We start from the raw sequence: 9,598 nt of genomic DNA on the forward strand, positions 1-9,598 counted from the left end.
GCTTCTGAATGAGTCATTACAGTAGGATTTTCTTAAAAGGGGATTTACAGTAAAAGAACCAAAACCTATTTCCACCAAAATTAGTGGCAAACTCCCACTTGACCTAAACAGAGGATTGACCTGGCAGACTTTCTAGAGCCACAGATAGAAACTTTTGGAAAAGTGGTAGGTTTTTTTCCTAATAAATCTGCAAGGATTCTTCCAATTCTATTTCCACAGCTTTCAGCACATTTTATCATTCTCCTAGTTTGCACACAGGAATGAGGCATAAATGTGTAAGTGGCTTAAATACATGCTAACACTAAATGCATGTTTACATTTGCTCTAATGTAAGCTCCTGCTTTCTTATCTACAGCTTGAGGTAAATTCACAGAAGTTGTTGTTTTAGGTTATTTTAATATAGTAGTTTACTGGCCACTGTAAAGCTATTCTGTTGTGATTCAAAGACAGAAGAGGAAGCAAGGAAGAGACCAGCAAGAGAACAGAACACCTGCTTTCAGGTGAAAATATCAGCTTTTGTGCTTAAAGTAAGGACTGAGCTGATTGGAATGTAATCCTTGCAAAACAGCAGAAGTGGCTTAGAAGCATGAATCTTTGTTGGGTTTTCTTAGGGGTTTTTTGTGATGAAAATCCAGCAAGCCTAATACCCACTGTGAGTTACAGGAACTTAGGAACTTGCACATCTCTTGGAAAAAAACTTAAAATCTTCTGAATACATTACATGTGAACATTTATACATTTGAAGTAAATTATCTATTAATTTTTTTTTAAATTCAGCTATAAGCTTTACGTATGATTCTGTTTAATTCCTTGTCAAAACCAGATTTATTCTTTAATTTATTCCCTGATAATTATTAATTCCCAAACATACTACAAAATACTCATTTTCGAGAATCTCAATAAATCTGACAAAAGGTACAATATAAGGGTGAGTAAAAACACTGTAAGGATTTGCTCATACTCTCTTAAAGATGGTGCCTCTGGAACTGGATACAATGGAATGGGAGCTGCAAGACAGGGCTCAGTGCTTCTGGAAATGTTCTCACTGTCTCTAACATGGGTTCTATTCTGTCTAGGGTTTTCTGGGATTTAAGCAAACCAGAGTAGATCATGCTTAATTTTCTAAGTATATATATAAAGTGTTTTATGCATATATCTGTATAAAAAGAAATCACAAAAACTGGCTTACACACACATGCACACACACACACACAAATTTAAGATGTTTGTAAAGCATTGTCTTGCAAGGTCTTTTTGCTGGGCTAGTTCTCTTACAAATGAGATCTGAGAAGGAACTGCTGGTACTGTGAGGAGTGGGTAAAAATGATTTGCGGGCCCAGTCCCAAATATGCTTCTTGGCTCTGAATTCACAAATGGCATTTAGCCCTTGGGGTGTAGTGATATTACTGAGCAGAAGAGAAAATGACAGGAAGTAAGACCAGGTACTGAACCTTGTAATGAATGTCCTTGTCCCTGGCAGATATCCGAGTATTTGTGGCCCTCAGAAAGACTTCCATTTGCTTTGGAGAGTGAACTGACAGCTCATTTGAAGGGAAGCAAAAATCTCCCCTAAAAATAGGATTAAAAATAACTCAGCATGTGGAACTTTGCAGTTTCCTACCTCCTTCATTTTCCCAACAAGAGTTATTTTCGTCTTTAAACAAATGTTTTGAAAAATTCAGTAAAAAAAAAAGAGTAAAGCGTACAATTAGAAAAACATTTATTTGAATACTGCTGAAATGCTTTTCCTGTCTCTAATTTAAAGTCCTGCAGGTGAAAAATGCAAGAAAAACAATTTGGGGCATTTCCACAGGCAGTCACAAGATCAAGTAAGACAAATTGTGGATGAAGGGAGAAATCGCCTGTGCCAACTGCAACAGCTGAGTTTGAAAGTTACATTTTTCCACCAAGTGCTTTTCCCATTGTTAACATGTGTATCGAGGCATTTGGGGATGACATGCATGCACTGCACACAGACAGTCATGGGATTAAGCAGAGGCACTCACAGAATAAATTAGTCTCAGTTTTAATCACACAAACCTGGCATGCAAAGAAATTGTAAGTATTGGCCTCAGCATAAGGGTTACATTCATCTTCTAACAATAAAAATTATATGCGTATGTGGGACTTTACTTGTAGATCATTCTGGGATTACCAATGAGCAAGCAGTGGGTTGACAGTGTGGTGAAACAAAGAAAAATCCCTCTGCTGAATGGTATTAATAAAAACATGGAACAAAATTTTTAACAGACTAAGACAGAGGAAGCAAACCGGAGTTTAGTGTACACTTGAGATGCAAGATTAATGCCTCAAGAGCAAAAACACTGAGTCCAAATGTCTAAGCTAGTGAAGGCATATTTAGACACCTAAACAAAAATGACCGAATCTGCCATATCACTGAGCACCTGCTCTTCCTAGTGAAATCAGTGAGTTTAATGGTATAGCTCTAGTAGCATAGGTTTAAAATCTGTGGATGTGAAATGGAGTAAAAAATGGGAAGAGCAAAACCTGCATCTACAGATGCATTAGTTTTGCCATAATAGTGTCCTGCAGATATTACAGAGGCTAAAGCAATTTTCCATGAAAAATTATATATTCAATATATACAATTAAAGTAACGGGAAACAAAATGAGAAATGGGGTCATGCTCATCTGCTCTTTTGAAGATGTTTTTTTCCATAGAAAGAAGCAGCTGAATGCAACTGTCATTTAGTTACATCAAAACAACATAACATGTGCGAGCGAGGGAATCCTGGCACATTAATTGGCAGGGTAGCTGTTAATGTGCTGTGTGCTGGACACTGATGCCTGTCTTTCTCTCTACCTCCCACCTTCCCACCACCCCGCCCCCCACCAATACTTTTCACTTCTTAATAGGAAAAGTGATCTCAAGAGAAGGCTTCCAGAACACAAATAAGAATTGTTCCCCAGATGGCAGATAGGTGGGATGTATACAACAGATTTTATACCACTGGGTATGGGAAGATGAACAAGTCACTGCAGAGTAAGCCAGTATGTTGGACTGAAGGCACACAAGCTGCTCTGTAGTAATAATCCTTATACACCCTGCAGGACACTGCAATAAATGCAAAATACTTCACCTCTCAAAGGACTTGGATGCCTAAACACACTCGATCTTCAGGGGTCTAACCTACACTGAAATCCATGGGAATCTGGCAGGAGTGCTTTTGTAAACATTACTAGCTGTCCACCTGCAACTTTATGTACCTGAATTCCTTTGAAAAACCTGACCTTGGAACACAGGAAGGTAAAGAACCATTTTCATACTTGTTCTCATTTGATGCATGCAGCGCACATAGGCCATTAAGAGAATTATTAATGCTTGCCACCACGGGAGTTTCTGGTCCTCATGGCCTCTGCTGCTGGGAGAAAAGCAGGCAGCTCCCGGGGCAGGTGGAAAGGATCAGCATCCTATTGCATTTGGTAATAAGGCTCTTCTACATCCACATGCATTAAGTCTTTCTGCCAAACTATGAGCCCTATTTTGTCCTGTTCCAGTTATATCTCACAAAGTGCAGGTGGAAGGGTAATATAGTAGACTAGAATTTCCTCAGGTTCAACCCTGAAATCAATATGCTCCAGTTGTACCTAAAGGATCCAGATTTTCCAAGTTGAGTAACTCTGGCTGAGGTCAGGGGACTGAAAGTCCATCCAGCAGAAACTCCGGGATGTGAATCTCTGAGAGACATTCATGGGTTCAACCCTCCTCCTTTTGCAGTAAGACCACTGCTATGGGAACTGGGGATCCCTGATTATCTATGGAGTCAGCCCTTTGCTAATGTTTCCTCTTGCTCTTTTTCCTGTACAACAGCACTGGTGCTTGCCTTTAAGCCCTCCCTTTTGAGCAGTGGAGAATACCTGGTGAAAGTACACACACACCAGCACAGATGAGGTGACTTGCCCACATAGCTTTCAGGTAGCATCTAATGGAACTCTCATAAACAAAATTACACACTTTTGGGTCCTTGTTGAAGAATGACAGATTAGGAGAGCAGCTGGCACAAGATTTTTCAGAAGAAATTAGTGTATTTCCTACATTTGCCATGATATGGTGCCTTGCCCAGCTCTGACATTGCCCTCTCAGATTAACACCATGTGATACTTAATATTAATATAATAAAAATAGTGCAAGTTGCATCTATTAAAGGTATTCATAGGTATTAATACAATTAACACTTATCATTTCCACTCTGACACAGAGCCAAAGGACATTGAAAGATGTGACCTTAACATTTATTGATTACTTTTATTTTTGGAGCATTATTAAATTGGTATTGGCTCTTATGCATTTAAACTCCATTATTTACAGCTCCAGTTTAAACCTTTAGATTAAATATGTAGAAACAATAAAAACAACAAAAGGGGACTGTTGAGAAGTTTCTAAACCCACTGAAATAATCATATTTGCAATGAGGATCTGTTAATTTCTCTTTTAAAAATATGGACTAAACCTATACTGTAGTACATATACCAAAAAAGATGATGCAGAAAAGTATTGCATAGATTATTTAAGCCTGAACCTTACTGCTAAATGCACCTGTGGTCACAAAATGCTTAATTTAATTTGATGGTTTCAGAAACCTGAGTGCAAGGAGATAGTAGCTGGTTAGGGGCATTTTAGGCTTTCTAAGTTACCAAAGGATTTTTCTCTCTGAGCATTTTGGCACAGATAAGGAAAAACCACTCCTGTCTCCCATCTCTTAAGCCTGCACTTTAGCCACACATTCACTCCCTCCCTATCTATGTGAAAGCTGGAAGACCACAGTGTCTGGCAAAATAGTTAATGATAATAATACTAAAACATTTCCCACTGACTGAGGGAACTACAGAAGTAACATATAGTGTGTGTAGGCCTCTGTCCAGAAATAATAAACCATAGGTTTCAGTCTGATGGTGAAAAAGAGCTCAGATAGCAGTGAAACAAATACATTTATCCTTATAAGACTGAAAGACAGCTGTGCTGGGCCAAATATTAAGTGATAATTACTAAGGATAAGCAAACCCTGTGGAGCCAGGGGTTTTGTAAGCAGCTCAGGCTTTTAATGTGTTTTGGAGTTAGAGTTTTATAAAATCCTAGGCTTATAGAAAAAAATTGGAGAGGGTTGGAAAACTCTTAACTTTCCTTTTCCTGTTCCTACTCCACTGCTTCTGTTGGAATAACAGTAATGGTCATGTAGGTCCAACAAGGAGAGTAAAAATATGGGTCTTCACCTCCAGCCTCGAAATCCAGGGCACCTTGCAGGACACTGAGGCTGATATATTGTCTCTTGCACACCCAAGCAGCTCAGAGGGAGTGCTCTTCCCTCAACTGAGAGTGGAGAATAACCAGAAAACCTCAAGCCTCTCAGCTTTTATTGCATCCATTATGTTATTTGGTATTTCTTTCTCAAGATCTCACCTTCTGCAACTGGTTTATTACCTAGGAATCTAAAAAAACAAACAAACAAAAAAACCCAAACCCAACAAACCAACAACAACAACAACAACAACAACAACAACAAACAAACAAAAAAAAAAACACCCAAAAAACATAAATAAATGGAACAATAAAAATCTAGATGTCATGGCTTCTGAAAGGAGCAGTCCTGGGTCAGGTCTTCTCCACTCAAGAGGTTTGCAAAGGTGATTGTACCACAAATCTGCATAAAATTATGATGCTACCTATAAGCACATCAGAAAAAGAATCCTTGAGCCCTTGCTTGGCTCTTTGAGCCCCACGCAGAAAAAGAAAAGAACAAGAGGAGAAGTGCAGTTGTGTTGGCAGCAACAGCAGCTGGGAGCAGGGAGTTACTGCTGTATGGAGATATCCAGGTGCCAGCTGCTTTGCCCCCACTGTTACCTAGCTTCACCTCTCCTCATTTGAGACCACACCTGCAAACCTCACTGCTGTTACTGTAGCTTCACAGCACAGTGGCAAGACCTTAACTGAGGGAGGAAGTGGTGAGTAGAGCTATTGCAAAAATGAACATTTTTCAGAGGTAATTTGGAGAGTAAAGTCATGTAGATCATCAGATGGGGAGATACATAGGCCGTCATCCTTCCAAAACCTTTTTTCTTCATTTGCTGTGGAAAAAAAAAAAAAAAAGCAGCTTAGTTCTGCAAATGGAAGCTTTTTTATTTGTCTGTTCAGAGACAAGAAAATGAAAGAAACCCAGGCTTGCTGTGCTGCATAGAAGACTGCCACCTTGTCTGAAATTTAGCTGCAGCAAAGGCACAAAGACAAGGTGTCAGAAGACAAAAAAACCTAAAGGTGTATATACCACCATAAACAAATGCAGACTGCCTTTGCTCTGAAGCAACCAAGCCCCTATTTTTGAAGGAGACTTCTTTCTCAAAAAACCTAACAAAAAAGTCTCATACTATTGGCATGGCCAGAAACACTTTGCTCAGAGCTGCAACTGAGTATTTTGGCATTTGTACTCCTTTCAGCTGTAAACATCTTCCATTACACTGCAAGAAGTTTATATTCCTGGGCAGTAGTGGCAGCAGTGGCAGCAGTGACAGCAGCAACAGCAGCCAGGACTGGGCATAATACTTCTGCTCCACTTCCCTCATTTTCTCTGGCCTGGCTCTGCTCCACTACCCAAAAATGAAATGACTAGGAGTAAGTGACTCCTGAAAACAGACCTCTCAAAGCAGATGAATGTAGCAACTTGTTATGGAGGGGACAAGCTGCCATTACTTCTTCCATCTAGAACTGAAGAAACATGAGGACTATGTTTTTTGTCCACAGAAGAATTGGTTCCTGAAAGAACGAGAAGAATGGGAGAGCTTTGCAGAAGTTGTAGGGTGCAATTTTAAGAAGTGAGATCCACTGATAATATGGCCTTTTATCCCTCTTCATAATTCAGCCAGAGTGAAAAGTGTTTGGCCACTGCTAGGAATTCATACATTGTTAATTCAGGACTTCCTTCTCTTCACAGCAGCCCAAATTGGCATTTTGCCTCCTTTAAAGGGAAAACAAATCTAATCCTTTTGGAGTTCTGTTCCTCATTTTAAAAGTGTCTGAGTGGGTTTGAAATGAAACAAAATATGTCCACATCTTCTTAGTAATATCACATTACTGGAGCTGATTGAAGGAAGAAGTGATTGGAGGGCACATTACATGAACTCTGCACAGATTAAATGAAGCAAATCTTGCTCTGTAAAACAATGCAGCTCAGGGACCATTGAACTGACCATAGTCCCCTGAAACACCAGGCCAAGTACATCACTATATTATTGCTGTTTACAAAGGAACGGAAAGATGCATTTATCAGACAGTATATGTTGGAGCCAGACCGTCTGAATTTTACTTGAATTTGTACAAATTTGGTGTAGTGGTGTTTGAATCAGTGATCTCATTTCATCAGAAATTAAATATGAGTCAGAACTAGACTCTAGAAATACACCCTTCATCAGTCCATTTTGATGTCTTTTCCCCTTGCCCTTCCCCACTATCTTGGGCTCAATTAGAAAACTCAGATAAATGGTATCTTGCCTCTGAAAAAAATAGCTGAAAATGTCTTCTGCTGAGCTGGATTAACCATGGGAACATAGCCATGAAAACCAAATAACAATCAGGGAATTTGGAAGCAAAATTCTCCTATCTGAGGTCTTAATATAATCTGAAAACTACGCAAAACATACCAATAATTGTGTAAATTGCTTGAATCTTTCTTTAGTGATGCAGCAACGTAAATGGAGTGTGAGCTAGACAAGAAAGTCTGGAGGAGGCATCAGTCTGTTTGTATTATGTAGTCATAGCTGGAGTTGACTTGCAGCATCTGTGAACAGGCTTCTCCTAATAAAGAGCCTCTCTCATAGGAGGATAATGAAATCCTGCCATTTTATTAGCTAGGATAGAAGTGATGGGGGAGTGATGCTCACACTGGATAAAGGTACACGTTTTAGAAGAGAATAGGCAACATTTCTGAAGAGAAGCAATCTGATTCACTCCACAGGAAAGCTGGATTTCTAGACAAATAGAACTGCGTAATCATTAAAGCAGTACCAAGGAAAAATGGATCCAGAATACTGTAATGATTGTAAGGATTAATAAGGCAAAGATTTGTCTCTTCCTCATATTCCATGCTTTGTCTGGAAAACAGAGGAATAATAATTGTCGTGATTTTAGGCAGAAGGATACTGTGGATAGGTATTAGGTTTGGGAGGAAGGCTGGGAAAGTTTTTTTATTTTACCTGGAATTAAGAAGAGTGCAAGTTAGATGTGTGAGTTACACAATGGAGATGTGTATTTGGTATCCACATGTAACTCTGGAGACAAAAGATTCTCTAATCAGAAACAGCATTATTGGTGAGACATGTGATTTCAGTTTGCAGAAGAAAATATCAAGAGAATCATCTTCAGCCTAGGGAAATGCATACAAATGTCAATAGCATAGGAGCTGTCCAAGGGAAAAATCAGAGCAGTGACAGCCGTTAGTGTGCACAAGTATGTAGACACAAGATTAAGAAGCCAATGACTCAGGACATAGCCAGTCACTGAATACAAGAGTAGGGTGTAGCAAACATTTTCCAGCATACAGATAGCTGAGAAGGAAGAACAGTTTTCAGCAGATGAAGAGATTGCAAGGGCACTGGAAGTGGTGGGATTTAAGGAAAGATTGGGAAAACTAGCATTAAGGTTGGTGACAGCATTAGGATTTGTAAGAGAGCTCAGTTTCATTGCCAGATCCTGTAAGACTTACAGAACCAGTGGTAAGCTTGGGAGATAATGGGCTGAAAAGCTACAGCACAGCTTCAGGAGAGTGTTAGAGATGTGAAAAGTAGAGATGCAAAAGAGTGTCATTATTGCTACATCCTTCAAGACTTGCAGGAACAGAGCAAGGAAGGGTGAAAGACAGAGACTGTTTCTGAGGCCCTTTAGTTTTGGCTACTACAGTATCAGCTTAAACTTCACAATGACTGTGTCTGAGAAGCTGTGCTCAATCCTTTATTACACGTCCTTCAAAGAAAAGTAAATTTTAATTAGTGTTCCAGGTTCAAGGGACACATTAAGCTCAGGATTAGGATCTGGGACTGGCCAGTTTGATTTGCTCCTTGACTTGTGAGCTCAGCTTGGTAAGGAAGTTTATATGATATCACAAGTGAAAGTGGCTTGTGGCTATGGCTGGATCTTTGGCTGCTTCAGATCAGTGATCACAGTTGATAAATACGTGTAGAGCTTGGTCTTAAGAACATGAATTTGCCTTAGAAGATCAAAGTAACAGTCCTCAAGGCTCTGAGAATGGTCATAGGGAGATGCCTAGGGTATAAAACAGAGTAAGCCTAATAAACACCCTCAATATTCAGCCATGAATTTCCTTTTCATGATCTTGCCTTATCTTAAGCACATGTAAACAGTATCCACAAGTTATCCAGCAAAGGATTATGTGCCTTAGTTCTCCAATGTGAAAAGAACCAACTCCCTCAGCATTCTGAAACATGCCTCTTTCTAATTTCATTTGATTACCCTAGGTTTGTATTCAATGAGACAGTGAACAAATGATCACAATTGATCCTTTCCATTCTGCAAAAGATTTTATAAATACTTATCATACCGTCCCTATACTTTCACCTTCCAGAACAGACATGC

This window comes from Sylvia atricapilla, chromosome 1 (assembly GCF_009819655.1).
Source record: "Sylvia atricapilla isolate bSylAtr1 chromosome 1, bSylAtr1.pri, whole genome shotgun sequence".
Lineage (NCBI taxonomy): Eukaryota > Metazoa > Chordata > Aves > Passeriformes > Sylviidae > Sylvia > Sylvia atricapilla.